We start from the raw sequence: 19,109 nt of genomic DNA, 5'->3' as shown, positions 1-19,109 counted from the left end.
CATTACCAGCTAACTCGAGAACTTCTGCAGCCAAATATTCCATAACAGCAGCCAAATATACTGGGGCACCAGCACCTACTCGTTCAGCATAATTTCCTTTTCGTAATAATCTGTGAATTCTTCCAACAGGAAATTGTAATCCTGCTCGGCTTGATCTTGACTTTGCCTTTCCCTTTACTTTACCACCTTTACCTCGTCCAGACATAGCGAATAAATTTATTTAATTAATACTTTTTTTTGTAAATATAATCACACAGATGTGTACGTTACGGGGATTGTAACATAAATGTTTAAAATGTTATTTGGGTATTTTAATTTATAATATTTATAAAATATAAAACTTTAAAAATAAACCAATCACCTTATAGTATTATTTTCAGCCAATCAGAGAGTAGTATTCATTTTTATTGTTATATCCATCTTCGCGTATATAATACGCTAGTTGTATACACGACACGCTCATACATATACTGACTGGTGTTCTGTAACTATCTGTGTATATTAATTGTTTGTAACAATGCCACCAAAAACAAGTGGAAAAGCAGCAAAAAAAGCTGGCAAAGCTCAAAAAAATATATCAAAGAGTGATAAGAAAAAGAAGAGGAAGCGCAAGGAATCATATGCAATTTACATTTACAAAGTATTAAAACAAGTGCATCCTGATACTGGTATCTCTAGTAAAGCTATGAGTATCATGAACAGTTTTGTTAATGATATTTTTGAACGTATTGCTGCTGAAGCATCACGTTTAGCACATTATAATAAACGTTCAACAATCACAAGTCGGGAAATTCAAACCGCAGTTCGATTATTATTACCTGGTGAATTGGCAAAGCACGCTGTTAGTGAAGGTACTAAAGCTGTTACAAAATATACAAGTTCAAAATAAATAAATCGAAAATATTATTTAATTGATAACATAAAAATACATCAACATATAAAAACGGCTCTCTTTTTAAGAGAGCCATCAAATTTTTTAAATAAGAGTAAATTATTTTTATATATACAAAAAAATAAAATAAACAATTATTAATATCATATTTAATATAAAATTTTATATATTAATAGCTTGAATATATCTATTATTAGTATATCAATATTATTAATTTTAAATATAATAAAGGATATCGCGGAATATATATCGTAAATCAGTGTAATGCAAATGCATTACATTACCTTTATTATTTTCATTTTACATTTACTACTTGTTTATGTACGCTTATAATTATTAGAAAAATATTTTTAATAATTTTAAAAAATAAATGAAATAATAAAAATTTAATAATAAATTATTTATTGAAAGTATAAAAAATGGTATAGCAAAATCTTTATTTTCTTTGATTAAGGCGAAATGTTTTATTAGTTATAAATTCGATAATCTCCTATCGATACTTGTTACTCTTAACTTATATATATAAAAAATATAATAGTATATTAATTTATAATAAAATTTTTTCAAAAATTCAATAAGTTATTGTAAAATAAAATAGATAATATACAAATTATAAGTTATTATTGCAGATATATTACAATAAAAAAAAAAAATAAATAAAAATATTTGGTAATGTATGTTATAAACAAAATAATTTGTTGTAAACAAATTATATAATATGTTATATTTATTAACAAATTTATTTACTCTTATATAAATAAAATTAGTGGCTTCCCAAAAAGGAAAGCCTGTTTAAATTTATCGGATGTATTAAATATTCTTTAATAAATTTACTAAATATTTTAAGTAAATTATTATATTTTCTTAACCTCCAAAACCATACAAAGTACGACCTTGTCGTTTTAATGCATATACAACATCCATAGCTGTAACTGTTTTACGTTTTGCGTGTTCAGTATATGTAACAGCATCCCGAATAACATTTTCAAGGAATACTTTAAGTACACCACGTGTTTCTTCATAAATTAAACCAGAGATACGTTTTACTCCACCTCGTCGTGCTAAACGACGAATTGCAGGTTTTGTAATACCTTGGATATTATCACGCAAAACTTTTCTATGACGTTTTGCACCCCCTTTTCCAAGACCCTTTCCACCTTTTCCTCTGCCAGTCATTTTAATAAAAAATTATTTACAATATTTTAACGAACGGATAACACGTGTGTTAACCTCACAAGTATTGTAATGTATGTGAGCGCCGGTACAATTGTGCCTTTTTATATAAAGCATTAAAGATTTTTTAAGCCACGCCTATACAATTTGATTAGTCCATACTCTGATAGCTATCCAATAGGATATGACAACAAAAATTTTGAAATTTCATATAAATATAAATACAACACATTTATTTCGCATTTAAACATTTGACTTTGTAGTATCAAATTGTCGAATATAATTTTTAAAATTGTGTGTTTTTTTGTAAAAACATTATTATTTGAAAATGGCTAGAACCAAGCAAACTGCACGTAAATCAACTGGTGGTAAAGCACCAAGAAAACAATTAGCAACGAAAGCTGCACGTAAAAGTGCACCAGCAACTGGTGGAGTAAAAAAACCACACAGATATCGTCCTGGTACAGTAGCTTTACGAGAAATTCGTCGTTATCAAAAAAGTACTGAATTGTTAATTCGTAAATTACCATTCCAACGTTTAGTACGTGAAATTGCACAAGATTTTAAAACCGATTTACGTTTTCAAAGTTCAGCTGTTATGGCATTACAAGAAGCTAGTGAAGCCTATTTAGTAGGTTTATTTGAAGATACCAATTTATGCGCAATTCATGCAAAGCGTGTTACAATTATGCCTAAGGATATACAATTGGCAAGACGTATTCGTGGAGAACGTGCATAAGCGTTTTAAATGACAATTTAAAAAAAAAAAAACAAATAAGAAATATTTTCGGTCCTATATATAGGACCAACATATATTATTAAATAAGAGTATATTATTTTTATTAAAAAATATATATATATATATATATATATAAATTATTGAAATAAAATTAAACATTATTAAAATTTTGTTATAATTATAAGCGATTGCTATTTCTAAAAATAAATAAATTTCATAAAATTTATATTATTTTATATTCATTTGAAATATTAAAAAAACTTCTCGCTTTAAAGTAACCATGATATGAGTTATAAATGCAATAAAATTTTATACAAAAAATAATATTTATTTGTTGACGAATAATATAAAAGGTTTACATTTCTAAATAACATATATTTATATATGGTGTGTAAAAAAAAAGAAAAGAAGAAAAATAATATATATTTTTAATATAAAAAGGCAACCGCACACAGTGTTCCCAAGCGGTCACCCATCCAAGTACTGACTGTGCCCAATGTTGCTTAACTTCGGTGATCGGACGAGAACCGGTGTTTTCAACGTGGTATGGCTGTTGCCAGTAATAAATGAAAATTTTTACAAATATATATTTTTCATAAATATCATTAATATTAAAGTATATTATTAAAATTTTCAATGAAGTAATCAATTTAAATATATACTTATTTATTATACCATATATTTTAAATAAAAATGCAACCGCACACAGTATTCTCAAGTGGCCACCCATCCGTGGTACTGACTGTGGCAAATGTTTCTAAACTATTATTTTATAAAATATTTATACAAAAAATAATTTACTCTTATCAAATATTAATTTGTGGCCTGTATTAAGGCCTATGTTATTTTCATTTTTTAGCAAAAATAATGAAATATTTCAATATATTATTAAAGTAACAGATCATTTCTTTTTTGGTGCTGCTTTTTTAATTTTTGTAGGAGATGATTTGGCAACAGAAGCTTTCTTAGCTTTTGGTGCTTTCGGTTTACGAGCAGGGCTACTTTTGGCAGCGGATTTTGTACTTTTTGCTGGTTTTGCTTTAACTGGTGCTTTTTTTGATGCCGCTGATGATTTTGCAGTAACTTTTTTAGCAGCAGTTGATGATGATGGAGTCGCTTTTTTTGCTTTAGGCTTTTTGGCTGCCAATGATGTAGTTGTGGCTTTCTTTTCTTTTGGTGCCCGTTTACTTTTAGCACTCTTTGCTGAACCTTTTGCTCCACTTTCTTTTTTGGATACTTTTGATTTAGCTGAAGAATTAGATGAAGCGGAAGCAGCCAATTTGAATGAACCAGATGCACCTTTACCTTTAGTTTGTACCAAGGCTCCCTCAGTTACAGCAGCTTTTAAATATTTTTTAATAAATGGTGAAATTTTATCAGAATCCACTTTATAATTTGCAGCTAAATATTTTTTAATTGCTTGTAATGATGAACCACCACGTTCTTTTAAATTTTTAATTGCGTTAACAACCATTTCTGATGTACGTGGATGTGTTGGTTTTGAATGTTGTTTTGTACGTTTAGCACCAGAAGCTGTTGCTTTTTTTGTTGGTGTTGTAGAAGCAGCAGTAACCGCAGTTGCTGCAACAGCTGTAGAATTTTCTTCGGCCATATTTTTTTACTTTATAAAAATAATGTATTTATTATAAATATTTAAATGATAAAATATAATAATTCTATCAAATAAAAAATAAAGGTTTTCAATTATATCATTATTCACAATAATATAAGTCCCTATGTAAGTCAAAGTACCATGTAGAAAACACATAAAAATTAAATAGTATTTCTAATTTACTGTCGTAGTAAACATGATTTATTTTTTCAATTTCTATAATATATAAAATAATAAATTATAAATTTAATAATAATATTTATTTTATAAATTAAAATATATTTAATTTTTTTATTAACAATTATTAATAAACATAGTTTAATATTAATTATTTCAATCATACAAAACAATAATATTTTTAAGGTAAACTTAAAAAGTATATATTTTTATTTTTTATTTAATATCGATTTATTATAAATTATTAGTATATAAATAATTAAAAAATTTAATATATAAATATATATATTATAGTATAAGATTTCATTTTTAGAAAAACTTTTTTTGTCAATAATGAAAACGTATTATTATGAAATGTGTTAATCGAACATTGACAAAATATATTTCATTAGAAAATACTTTTATTTATGCATTAATATCAATAATTAACTATTAAATTAATTTTTTCATAATTATATAAAGAAATTTTATACTGATATAAGTATTTATATATTATAATATTTATTTTAAATATAAAAAAATTTATGACAAAATATATTATTAGAGTATTTGTTGAGATTAATATAAGATTATTTTAAATAAGAATTAATTTATATAATTATTAAAATATTATTAATTTTATGTTATGTAATTTTAATAAAAATAAATAATAATAATAATAAATATACAAATTTTTTAACAATTTAAATTTTATATGATCTAAATAATTTTGTTAAGTACGATATGAGAAATCATTGTAAGCTTCGTTAAGAAACTTTGTAATATAAAATAATAATAATAATATTAAATATATAAATAAATAAAATAAATTTGATATATATTTTTAGTTCATTCTGTGTATAAATCAAAGGATACCGAATAATTGGTAACGGATGCGATATATTATAGTATCGAGTATTAAAACATAATATATAAATTTATCTTGTTATTCAAATTTTTTGTTACTTAACTTATGTATTTAGAAAATTTATAATATTATTTATATAATTGACATAAAATCTTATAAATTGAAATTTTATTAATATGTATCAAAAGAAGAGAGTAACGTATTGATATAATATCAAAGGATACTGATTATTTAAATAACGAATACGTCATATATTGTTTGTGTAACGAAGTTCACTTGGCCATCTAGTTTAAAATAACATTTTCAATAGAAAGTTTATATGCTTTTTTTTTTTTTTTCTTTAATTATTAAAAAAATAAATTGAAATTTAATTCAATCAAATTTTATAATAATTTTAAAAAAATTTTTCCTTTTAAAAAATATTTTGTGATGTTGTGATAATATGTATTAATACAAGTGCATCCTGATACTTTTATCTCTAGTAAAGGTATGAGTATCATGAACAGTTTTGTTATCTAATGATATTATTTTGATAATATTTTGTGTATATTCTTATAATATTTTGTCTAAATATCATCATAATACAATATTATTTTGATAATATTTTATGAATATTCTTATAATATGTTACCTAAATGTCATCATAATATGATGAATTATTTCCATAATAACATATAAAAAAAAAAAAAAAAAAAAGAATCATTAATTTATAATTATTTAAATTGATTCTTTAAAAAAATATTATAATATATTATTTATAAAAATAATTTTTACTCTTATTTTAAATAAATTTGTGGCCTTTTATTAAAAGGCCTATGATCGATGTATTATTATTATAAAAATTAATGCAATGTTTTTAATTTATGCTTTCTTTTCAGTTTTCTTTGGTAATAACACTGCTTGAATGTTTGGTAATACACCACCTTGAGCAATTGTTACACCAGATAATAATTTATTTAATTCTTCATCATTACGAATTGCCAATTGTAAATGACGTGGAATGATACGTGTTTTTTTGTTATCACGGGCAGCATTACCAGCTAACTCGAGAACTTCTGCAGCCAAATATTCCATAACAGCAGCCAAATATACTGGGGCACCAGCACCTACTCGTTCAGCATAATTTCCTTTTCGTAATAATCTGTGAATTCTTCCAACAGGAAATTGTAATCCTGCTCGGCTTGATCTTGACTTTGCCTTTCCCTTTACTTTACCACCTTTACCTCGTCCAGACATAGCGAATAAATTTATTTAATTAATACTTTTTTTTGTAAATATAATCACACAGATGTGTACGTTACGGGGATTGTAACATAAATGTTTAAAATGTTATTTGGGTATTTTAATTTATAATATTTATAAAATATAAAACTTTAAAAATAAACCAATCACCTTATAGTATTATTTTCAGCCAATCAGAGAGTAGTATTCATTTTTATTGTTATATCCATCTTCGCGTATATAATACGCTAGTTGTATACACGACACGCTCATACATATACTGACTGGTGTTCTGTAACTATCTGTGTATATTAATTGTTTGTAACAATGCCACCAAAAACAAGTGGAAAAGCAGCAAAAAAAGCTGGCAAAGCTCAAAAAAATATATCAAAGAGTGATAAGAAAAAGAAGAGGAAGCGCAAGGAATCATATGCAATTTACATTTACAAAGTATTAAAACAAGTGCATCCTGATACTGGTATCTCTAGTAAAGCTATGAGTATCATGAACAGTTTTGTTAATGATATTTTTGAACGTATTGCTGCTGAAGCATCACGTTTAGCACATTATAATAAACGTTCAACAATCACAAGTCGGGAAATTCAAACCGCAGTTCGATTATTATTACCTGGTGAATTGGCAAAGCACGCTGTTAGTGAAGGTACTAAAGCTGTTACAAAATATACAAGTTCAAAATAAATAAATCGAAAATATTATTTAATTGATAACATAAAAATACATCAACATATAAAAACGGCTCTCTTTTTAAGAGAGCCATCAAATTTTTTAAATAAGAGTAAATTATTTTTATATATACAAAAAAATAAAATAAACAATTATTAATATCATATTTAATATAAAATTTTATATATTAATAGCTTGAATATATCTATTATTAGTATATCAATATTATTAATTTTAAATATAATAAAGGATATCGCGGAATATATATCGTAAATCAATGTAATGCATTTGCATTACATTACCTTTATTATTTTCATTTTACATTTACTACTTGTTTATGTACGCTTATAATTATTAGAAAAATATTTTTAATAATTTTAAAAAATAAATGAAATAATAAAAATTTAATAATAAATTATTTATTGAAAGTATAAAAAATGGTATAGCAAAATCTTTATTTTCTTTGATTAAGGCGAAATGTTTTATTAGTTATAAATTCGATAATCTCCTATCGATACTTGTTACTCTTAACTTATATATATAAAAAATATAATAGTATATTAATTTATAATAAAATTTTTTCAAAAATTCAATAAGTTATTGTAAAATAAAATAGATAATATACAAATTATAATTTATTATTGCAGATATATTACAATAAAAAAAAAAAATAAATAAAAATATTTGGTAATGTATGTTATAAACAAAATAATTTGTTGTAAACAAATTATATAATATGTTATATTTATTAACAAATTTATTTACTCTTATATAAATAAAATTAGTGGCTTCCCAAAAAGGAAAGCCTGTTTAAATTTATCGGATGTATTAAATATTCTTTAATAAATTTACTAAATATTTTAAGTAAATTATTATATTTTCTTAACCTCCAAAACCATACAAAGTACGACCTTGTCGTTTTAATGCATATACAACATCCATAGCTGTAACTGTTTTACGTTTTGCGTGTTCAGTATATGTAACAGCATCCCGAATAACATTTTCAAGGAATACTTTAAGTACACCACGTGTTTCTTCATAAATTAAACCAGAGATACGTTTTACTCCACCTCGTCGTGCTAAACGACGAATTGCAGGTTTTGTAATACCTTGGATATTATCACGCAAAACTTTTCTATGACGTTTTGCACCCCCTTTTCCAAGACCCTTTCCACCTTTTCCTCTGCCAGTCATTTTAATAAAAAATTATTTACAATATTTTAACGAACGGATAACACGTGTGTTAACCTCACAAGTATTGTAATGTATGTGAGCGCCGGTACAATTGTGCCTTTTTATATAAAGCATTAAAGATTTTTTAAGCCACGCCTATACAATTTGATTAGTCCATACTCTGATAGCTATCCAATAGGATATGACAACAAAAATTTTGAAATTTCATATAAATATAAATACAACACATTTATTTCGCATTTAAACATTTGACTTTGTAGTATCAAATTGTCGAATATAATTTTTAAAATTGTGTGTTTTTTTGTAAAAACATTATTATTTGAAAATGGCTAGAACCAAGCAAACTGCACGTAAATCAACTGGTGGTAAAGCACCAAGAAAACAATTAGCAACGAAAGCTGCACGTAAAAGTGCACCAGCAACTGGTGGAGTAAAAAAACCACACAGATATCGTCCTGGTACAGTAGCTTTACGAGAAATTCGTCGTTATCAAAAAAGTACTGAATTGTTAATTCGTAAATTACCATTCCAACGTTTAGTACGTGAAATTGCACAAGATTTTAAAACCGATTTACGTTTCCAAAGTTCAGCTGTTATGGCATTACAAGAAGCTAGTGAAGCCTATTTAGTAGGTTTATTTGAAGATACCAATTTATGCGCAATTCATGCAAAGCGTGTTACAATTATGCCTAAGGATATACAATTGGCAAGACGTATTCGTGGAGAACGTGCATAAGCGTTTTAAATGACAATTAAAAAAAAAAAAAACAAATAAGAAATATTTTCGGTCCTATATATAGGACCAACATATATTATTAAATAAGAGTATATTATTTTTATTAAAAAATATATATATATATATATATATATAAATTATTGAAATAAAATTAAACATTATTAAAATTTTGTTATAATTATAAGCGATTGCTATTTCTAAAAATAAATAAATTTCATAAAATTTATATTATTTTATATTCATTTGAAATATTAAAAAAACTTCTCGCTTTAAAGTAACCATGATATGAGTTATAAATGCAATAAAATTTTATACAAAAAATAATATTTATTTGTTGACGAATAATATAAAAGGTTTACATTTCTAAATAACATATATTTATATATGGTGTGTAAAAAAAAAGAAAAGAAGAAAAATAATATATATTTTTAATATAAAAAGGCAACCGCACACAGTGTTCCCAAGCGGTCACCCATCCAAGTACTGACTGTGCCCAATGTTGCTTAACTTCGGTGATCGGACGAGAACCGGTGTTTTCAACGTGGTATGGCTGTTGCCAGTAATAAATGAAAATTTTTACAAATATATATTTTTCATAAATATCATTAATATTAAAGTATATTATTAAAATTTTCAATGAAGTAATCAATTTAAATATATACTTATTTATTATACCATATATTTTAAATAAAAATGCAACCGCACACAGTATTCTCAAGTGGCCACCCATCCGTGGTACTGACTGTGGCAAATGTTTCTAAACTATTATTTTATAAAATATTTATACAAAAAATAATTTACTCTTATCAAATATTAATTTGTGGCCTGTATTAAGGCCTATGTTATTTTCATTTTTTAGCAAAAATAATGAAATATTTCAATATATTATTAAAGTAACAGATCATTTCTTTTTTGGTGCTGCTTTTTTAATTTTTGTAGGAGATGATTTGGCAACAGAAGCTTTCTTAGCTTTTGGTGCTTTCGGTTTACGAGCAGGGCTACTTTTGGCAGCGGATTTTGTACTTTTTGCTGGTTTTGCTTTAACTGGTGCTTTTTTTGATGCCGCTGATGATTTTGCAGTAACTTTTTTAGCAGCAGTTGATGATGATGGAGTCGCTTTTTTTGCTTTAGGCTTTTTGGCTGCCAATGATGTAGTTGTGGCTTTCTTTTCTTTTGGTGCCCGTTTACTTTTAGCACTCTTTGCTGAACCTTTTGCTCCACTTTCTTTTTTGGATACTTTTGATTTAGCTGAAGAATTAGATGAAGCGGAAGCAGCCAATTTGAATGAACCAGATGCACCTTTACCTTTAGTTTGTACCAAGACTCCCTCAGTTACAGCAGCTTTTAAATATTTTTTAATAAATGGTGAAATTTTATCAGAATCCACTTTATAATTTGCAGCTAAATATTTTTTAATTGCTTGTAATGATGAACCACCACGTTCTTTTAAATTTTTAATTGCGTTAACAACCATTTCTGATGTACGTGGATGTGTTGGTTTTGAATGTTGTTTTGTACGTTTAGCACCAGAAGCTGTTGCTTTTTTTGTTGGTGTTGTAGAAGCAGCAGTAACCGCAGTTGCTGCAACAGCTGTAGAATTTTCTTCGGCCATATTTTTTTACTTTATAAAAATAATGTATTTATTATAAATATTTAAATGATAAAATATAATAATTCTATCAAATAAAAAATAAAGGTTTTCAATTATATCATTATTCACAATAATATAAGTCCCTATGTAAGTCAAAGTACCATGTAGAAAACACATAAAAATTAAATAGTATTTCTAATTTACTGTCGTAGTAAACATGATTTATTTTTTCAATTTCTATAATATATAAAATAATAAATTATAAATTTAATAATAATATTTATTTTATAAATTAAAATATATTTAATTTTTTTATTAACAATTATTAATAAACATAGTTTAATATTAATTATTTCAATCATACAAAACAATAATATTTTTAAGGTAAACTTAAAAAGTATATATTTTTATTTTTTATTTAATATCGATTTATTATAAATTATTAGTATATAAATAATTAAAAAATTTAATATATAAATATATATATTATAGTATAAGATTTCATTTTTAGAAAAACTTTTTTTGTCAATAATGAAAACGTATTATTATGAAATGTGTTAATCGAACATTGACAAAATATATTTCATTAGAAAATACTTTTATTTATGCATTAATATCAATAATTAACTATTAAATTAATTTTTTCATAATTATATAAAGAAATTTTATACTGATATAAGTATTTATATATTATAATATTTATTTTAAATATAAAAAAATTTATGACAAAATATATTATTAGAGTATTTGTTGAGATTAATATAAGATTATTTTAAATAAGAATTAATTTATATAATTATTAAAATATTATTAATTTTATGTTATGTAATTTTAATAAAAATAAATAATAATAATAATAAATATACAAATTTTTTAACAATTTAAATTTTATATGATCTAAATAATTTTGTTAAGTACGATATGAGAAATCATTGTAAGCTTCGTTAAGAAACTTTGTAATATAAAATAATAATAATAATATTAAATATATAAATAAATAAAATAAATTTGATATATATTTTTAGTTCATTCTGTGTATAAATCAAAGGATACCGAATAATTGGTAACGGATGCGATATATTATAGTATCGAGTATTAAAACATAATATATAAATTTATCTTGTTATTCAAATTTTTTGTTACTTAACTTATGTATTTAGAAAATTTATAATATTATTTATATAATTGACATAAAATCTTATAAATTGAAATTTTATTAATATGTATCAAAAGAAGAGAGTAACGTATTGATATAATATCAAAGGATACTGATTATTTAAATAACGAATACGTCATATATTGTTTGTGTAACGAAGTTCACTTGGCCATCTAGTTTAAAATAACATTTTCAATAGAAAGTTTATATGCTTTTTTTTTTTTTTTTTTTAATTATTAAAAAAATAAATTGAAATTTAATTCAATCAAATTTTATAATAATTTTAAAAAAATTTTTCCTTTTAAAAAATATTTTGTGATGTTGTGATAATATGTATTAATACAAGTGCATCCTGATACTTTTATCTCTAGTAAAGGTATGAGTATCATGAACAGTTTTGTTATCTAATGATATTATTTTGATAATATTTTGTGTATATTCTTATAATATTTTGTCTAAATATCATCATAATACAATATTATTTTGATAATATTTTATGAATATTCTTATAATATGTTACCTAAATGTCATCATAATATGATGAATTATTTCCATAATAACATATAAAAAAAAAAAAAAAAAAAAGAATCATTAATTTATAATTATTTAAATTGATTCTTTAAAAAAATATTATAATATATTATTTATAAAAATAATTTTTACTCTTATTTTAAATAAATTTGTGGCCTTTTATTAAAAGGCCTATGATCGATGTATTATTATTATAAAAATTAATGCAATGTTTTTAATTTATGCTTTCTTTTCAGTTTTCTTTGGTAATAACACTGCTTGAATGTTTGGTAATACACCACCTTGAGCAATTGTTACACCAGATAATAATTTATTTAATTCTTCATCATTACGAATTGCCAATTGTAAATGACGTGGAATGATACGTGTTTTTTTGTTATCACGGGCAGCATTACCAGCTAACTCGAGAACTTCTGCAGCCAAATATTCCATAACAGCAGCCAAATATACTGGGGCACCAGCACCTACTCGTTCAGCATAATTTCCTTTTCGTAATAATCTGTGAATTCTTCCAACAGGAAATTGTAATCCTGCTCGGCTTGATCTTGACTTTGCCTTTCCCTTTACTTTACCACCTTTACCTCGTCCAGACATAGCGAATAAATTTATTTAATTAATACTTTTTTTTGTAAATATAATCACACAGATGTGTACGTTACGGGGATTGTAACATAAATGTTTAAAATGTTATTTGGGTATTTTAATTTATAATATTTATAAAATATAAAACTTTAAAAATAAACCAATCACCTTATAGTATTATTTTCAGCCAATCAGAGAGTAGTATTCATTTTTATTGTTATATCCATCTTCGCGTATATAATACGCTAGTTGTATACACGACACGCTCATACATATACTGACTGGTGTTCTGTAACTATCTGTGTATATTAATTGTTTGTAACAATGCCACCAAAAACAAGTGGAAAAGCAGCAAAAAAAGCTGGCAAAGCTCAAAAAAATATATCAAAGAGTGATAAGAAAAAGAAGAGGAAGCGCAAGGAATCATATGCAATTTACATTTACAAAGTATTAAAACAAGTGCATCCTGATACTGGTATCTCTAGTAAAGCTATGAGTATCATGAACAGTTTTGTTAATGATATTTTTGAACGTATTGCTGCTGAAGCATCACGTTTAGCACATTATAATAAACGTTCAACAATCACAAGTCGGGAAATTCAAACCGCAGTTCGATTATTATTACCTGGTGAATTGGCAAAGCACGCTGTTAGTGAAGGTACTAAAGCTGTTACAAAATATACAAGTTCAAAATAAATAAATCGAAAATATTATTTAATTGATAACATAAAAATACATCAACATATAAAAATGGCTCTCTTTTTAAGAGAGCCATCAAATTTTTTAAATAAGAGTAAATTATTTTTATATATACAAAAAAATAAAATAAACAATTATTAATATCATATTTAATATAAAATTTTATATATTAATAGCTTGAATATATCTATTATTAGTATATCAATATTATTAATTTTAAATATAATAAAGGATATCGCGGAATATATATCGTAAATCAGTGTAATGCAAATGCATTACATTACCTTTATTATTTTCATTTTACATTTACTACTTGTTTATGTACGCTTATAATTATTAGAAAAATATTTTTAATAATTTTAAAAAATAAATGAAATAATAAAAATTTAATAATAAATTATTTATTGAAAGTATAAAAAATGGTATAGCAAAATCTTTATTTTCTTTGATTAAGGCGAAATGTTTTATTAGTTATAAATTCGATAATCTCCTATCGATACTTGTTACTCTTAACTTGTATATATAAAAAATATAATAGTATATTAATTTATAATAAAATTTTTTCAAAAATTCAATAAGTTATTGTAAAATAAAATAGATAATATACAAATTATAAGTTATTATTGCAGATATATTACAATAAAAAAAAAAAATAAATAAAAATATTTGGTAATGTATGTTATAAACAAAATAATTTGTTGTAAACAAATTATATAATATGTTATATTTATTAACAAATTTATTTACTCTTATATAAATAAAATTAGTGGCTTCCCAAAAAGGAAAGCCTGTTTAAATTTATCGGATGTATTAAATATTCTTTAATAAATTTACTAAATATTTTAAGTAAATTATTATATTTTCTTAACCTCCAAAACCATACAAAGTACGACCTTGTCGTTTTAATGCATATACAACATCCATAGCTGTAACTGTTTTACGTTTTGCGTGTTCAGTATATGTAACAGCATCCCGAATAACATTTTCAAGGAATACTTTAAGTACACCACGTGTTTCTTCATAAATTAAACCAGAGATACGTTTTACTCCACCTCGTCGTGCTAAACGACGAATTGCAGGTTTTGTAATACCTTGGATATTATCACGCAAAACTTTTCTATGACGTTTTGCACCCCCTTTTCCAAGACCCTTTCCACCTTTTCCTCTGCCAGTCATTTTAATAAAAAATTATTTACAATATTTTAACGAACGGATAACACGTGTGTTAACCTCACAAGTATTGTAATGTATGTGAGCGCCGGTACAATTGTGCCTTTTTATATAAAGCATTAAAGATTTTTTAAGCCACGCCTATACAATTTGATTAGTCCATACTCTGATAGCTATCCAATAGGATATGACAACAAAAATTTTGAAATTTCATATAAATATAAATACAACACATTTATTTCGCATTTAAACATTTGACTTTGTAGTATCAAATTGTCGAATATAATTTTTAAAATTGTGTGTTTTTTTGTAAAAACATTATTATTTGAAAATGGCTAGAACCAAGCAAACTGCACGTAAATCAACTGGTGGTAAAGCACCAAGAAAACAATTAGCAACGAAAGCTGCACGTAAAAGTGCACCAGCAACTGGTGGAGTAAAAAAACCACACAGATATCGTCCTGGTACAGTAGCTTTACGAGAAATTCGTCGTTATCAAAAAAGTACTGAATTGTTAATTCGTAAATTACCATTCCAACGTTTAGTACGTGAAATTGCACAAGATTTTAAAACCGATTTACGTTTTCAAAGTTCAGCTGTTATGGCATTACAAGAAGCTAGTGAAGCCTATTTAGTAGGTTTATTTGAAGATACCAATTTATGCGCAATTCATGCAAAGCGTGTTACAATTATGCCTAAGGATATACAATTGGCAAGACGTATTCGTGGAGAACGTGCATAAGCGTTTTAAATGACAATTTAAAAAAAAAAAAACAAATAAGAAATATTTTCGGTCCTATATATAGGACCAACATATATTATTAAATAAGAGTATATTATTTTTATTAAAAAATATATATATATATATATATATATAAATTATTGAAATAAAATTAAACATTATTAAAATTTTGTTATAATTATAAGCGATTGCTATTTCTAAAAATAAATAAATTTCATAAAATTTATATTATTTTATATTCATTTGAAATATTAAAAAAACTTCTCGCTTTAAAGTAACCATGATATGAGTTATAAATGCAATAAAATTTTATACAAAAAATAATATTTATTTGTTGACGAATAATATAAAAGGTTTACATTTCTAAATAACATATATTTATATATGGTGTGTAAAAAAAAAGAAAAGAAGAAAAATAATATATATTTTTAATATAAAAAGGCAACCGCACACAGTGTTCCCAAGCGGTCACCCATCCAAGTACTGACTGTGCCCAATGTTGCTTAACTTCGGTGATCGGACGAGAACCGGTGTTTTCAACGTGGTATGGCTGTTGCCAGTAATAAATGAAAATTTTTACAAATATATATTTTTCATAAATATCATTAATATTAAAGTATATTATTAAAATTTTCAATGAAGTAATCAATTTAAATATATACTTATTTATTATACCATATATTTTAAATAAAAATGCAACCGCACACAGTATTCTCAAGTGGCCACCCATCCGTGGTACTGACTGTGGCAAATGTTTCTAAACTATTATTTTATAAAATATTTATACAAAAAATAATTTACTCTTATCAAATATTAATTTGTGGCCTGTATTAAGGCCTATGTTATTTTCATTTTTTAGCAAAAATAATGAAATATTTCAATATATTATTAAAGTAACAGATCATTTCTTTTTTGGTGCTGCTTTTTTAATTTTTGTAGGAGATGATTTGGCAACAGAAGCTTTCTTAGCTTTTGGTGCTTTCGGTTTACGAGCAGGGCTACTTTTGGCAGCGGATTTTGTACTTTTTGCTGGTTTTGCTTTAACTGGTGCTTTTTTTGATGCCGCTGATGATTTTGCAGTAACTTTTTTAGCAGCAGTTGATGATGATGGAGTCGCTTTTTTTGCTTTAGGCTTTTTGGCTGCCAATGATGTAGTTGTGGCTTTCTTTTCTTTTGGTGCCCGTTTACTTTTAGCACTCTTTGCTGAACCTTTTGCTCCACTTTCTTTTTTGGATACTTTTGATTTAGCTGAAGAATTAGATGAAGCGGAAGCAGCCAATTTGAATGAACCAGATGCACCTTTACCTTTAGTTTGTACCAAGGCTCCCTCAGTTACAGCAGCTTTTAAATATTTTTTAATAAATGGTGAAATTTTATCAGAATCCACTTTATAATTTGCAGCTAAATATTTTTTAATTGCTTGTAATGATGAACCACCACGTTCTTTTAAATTTTTAATTGCGTTAACAACCATTTCTGATGTACGTGGATGTGTTGGTTTTGAATGTTGTTTTGTACGTTTAGCACCAGAAGCTGTTGCTTTTTTTGTTGGTGTTGTAGAAGCAGCAGTAACCGCAGTTGCTGCAACAGCTGTAGAATTTTCTTCGGCCATATTTTTTTACTTTATAAAAATAATGTATTTATTATAAATATTTAAATGATAAAATATAATAATTCTATCAAATAAAAAATAAAGGTTTTCAATTATATCATTATTCACAATAATATAAGTCCCTATGTAAGTCAAAGTACCATGTAGAAAACACATAAAAATTAAATAGTATTTCTAATTTACTGTCGTAGTAAACATGATTTATTTTTTCAATTTCTATAATATATAAAATAATAAATTATAAATTTAATAATAATATTTATTTTATAAATTAAAATATATTTAATTTTTTTATTAACAATTATTAATAAACATAGTTTAATATTAATTATTTCAATCATACAAAACAATAATATTTTTAAGGTAAACTTAAAAAGTATATATTTTTATTTTTTATTTAATATCGATTTATTATAAATTATTAGTATATAAATAATTAAAAAATTTAATATATAAATATATATATTATAGTATAAGATTTCATTTTTAGAAAAACTTTTTTTGTCAATAATGAAAACGTATTATTATGAAATGTGTTAATCGAACATTGACAAAATATATTTCATTAGAAAATACTTTTATTTATGCATTAATATCAATAATTAACTATTAAATTAATTTTTTCATAATTATATAAAGAAATTTTATACTGATATAAGTATTTATATATTATAATATTTATTTTAAATATAAAAAAATTTATGACAAAATATATTATTAGAGTATTTGTTGAGATTAATATAAGATTATTTTAAATAAGAATTAATTTATATAATTATTAAAATATTATTAATTTTATGTTATGTAATTTTAATAAAAATAAATAATAATAATAATAAATATACAAATTTTTTAACAATTTAAATTTTATATGATCTAAATAATTTTGTTAAGTACGATATGAGAAATCATTGTAAGCTTCGTTAAGAAACTTTGTAATATAAAATAATAATAATAATATTAAATATATAAATAAATAAAATAAATTTGATATATATTTTTAGTTCATTCTGTGTATAAATCAAAGGATACCGAATAATTGGTAACGGATGCGATATATTATAGTATCGAGTATTAAAACATAATATATAAATTTATCTTGTTATTCAAATTTTTTGTTACTTAACTTATGTATTTAGAAAATTTATAATATTATTTATATAATTGACATAAAATCTTATAAATTGAAATTTTATTAATATGTATCAAAAGAAGAGAGTAACGTATTGATATAATATCAAAGGATACTGATTATTTAAATAACGAATACGTCATATATTGTTTGTGTAACGAAGTTCACTTGGCCATCTAGTTTAAAATAACATTTTCAATAGAAAGTTTATATGCTTTTTTTTTTTTTTTCTTTAATTATTAAAAAAATAAATTGAAATTTAATTCAATCAAATTTTATAATAATTTTAAAAAAATTTTTCCTTTTAAAAAATATTTTGTGATGTTGTGATAATATGTATTAATACAAGTGCATCCTGATACTTTTATCTCTAGTAAAGGTATGAGTATCATGAACAGTTTTGTTATCTAATGATATTATTTTGATAATATTTTGTGTATATTCTTATAATATTTTGTCTAAATATCATCATAATACAATATTATTTTGATAATATTTTATGAATATTCTTATAATATGTTACCTAAATGTCATCATAATATGATGAATTATTTCCATAATAACATATAAAAAAAAAAAAAAAAAAAAGAATCATTAATTTATAATTATTTAAATTGAT

The 19,109-nt window shown here is 24.1% G+C and overlaps 3 non-coding genes across 3 annotated transcripts; all 3 read right to left on the bottom strand.

Moving 5' to 3' along the window:
* Positions 1 to 3,243: 3,243 nt before the first annotated feature.
* LOC123304510 lies at positions 3,244 to 3,362 on the bottom strand. The gene has a single exon (XR_006536524.1). It is a non-coding gene; the product is annotated as a 5S ribosomal RNA (ribosomal RNA).
* Positions 3,363 to 9,714: 6,352 nt separating this feature from the next.
* On the bottom strand, positions 9,715 to 9,833 carry LOC123304509. The gene has a single exon (XR_006536523.1). It is a non-coding gene; the product is annotated as a 5S ribosomal RNA (ribosomal RNA).
* Positions 9,834 to 16,185: 6,352 nt separating this feature from the next.
* Positions 16,186 to 16,304, bottom strand: LOC123304507. The gene has a single exon (XR_006536521.1). It is a non-coding gene; the product is annotated as a 5S ribosomal RNA (ribosomal RNA).
* Positions 16,305 to 19,109: the final 2,805 nt, after the last annotated feature.

This window comes from Chrysoperla carnea (assembly GCF_905475395.1).
Source record: "Chrysoperla carnea chromosome X unlocalized genomic scaffold, inChrCarn1.1 SUPER_X_unloc_6, whole genome shotgun sequence".
NCBI classification, from domain to species: Eukaryota; Metazoa; Arthropoda; class Insecta; order Neuroptera; family Chrysopidae; genus Chrysoperla; species Chrysoperla carnea.
Note: the sequence above shows the minus strand (reverse complement) of the source record. Positions and strands in the feature narration are given on the sequence as shown.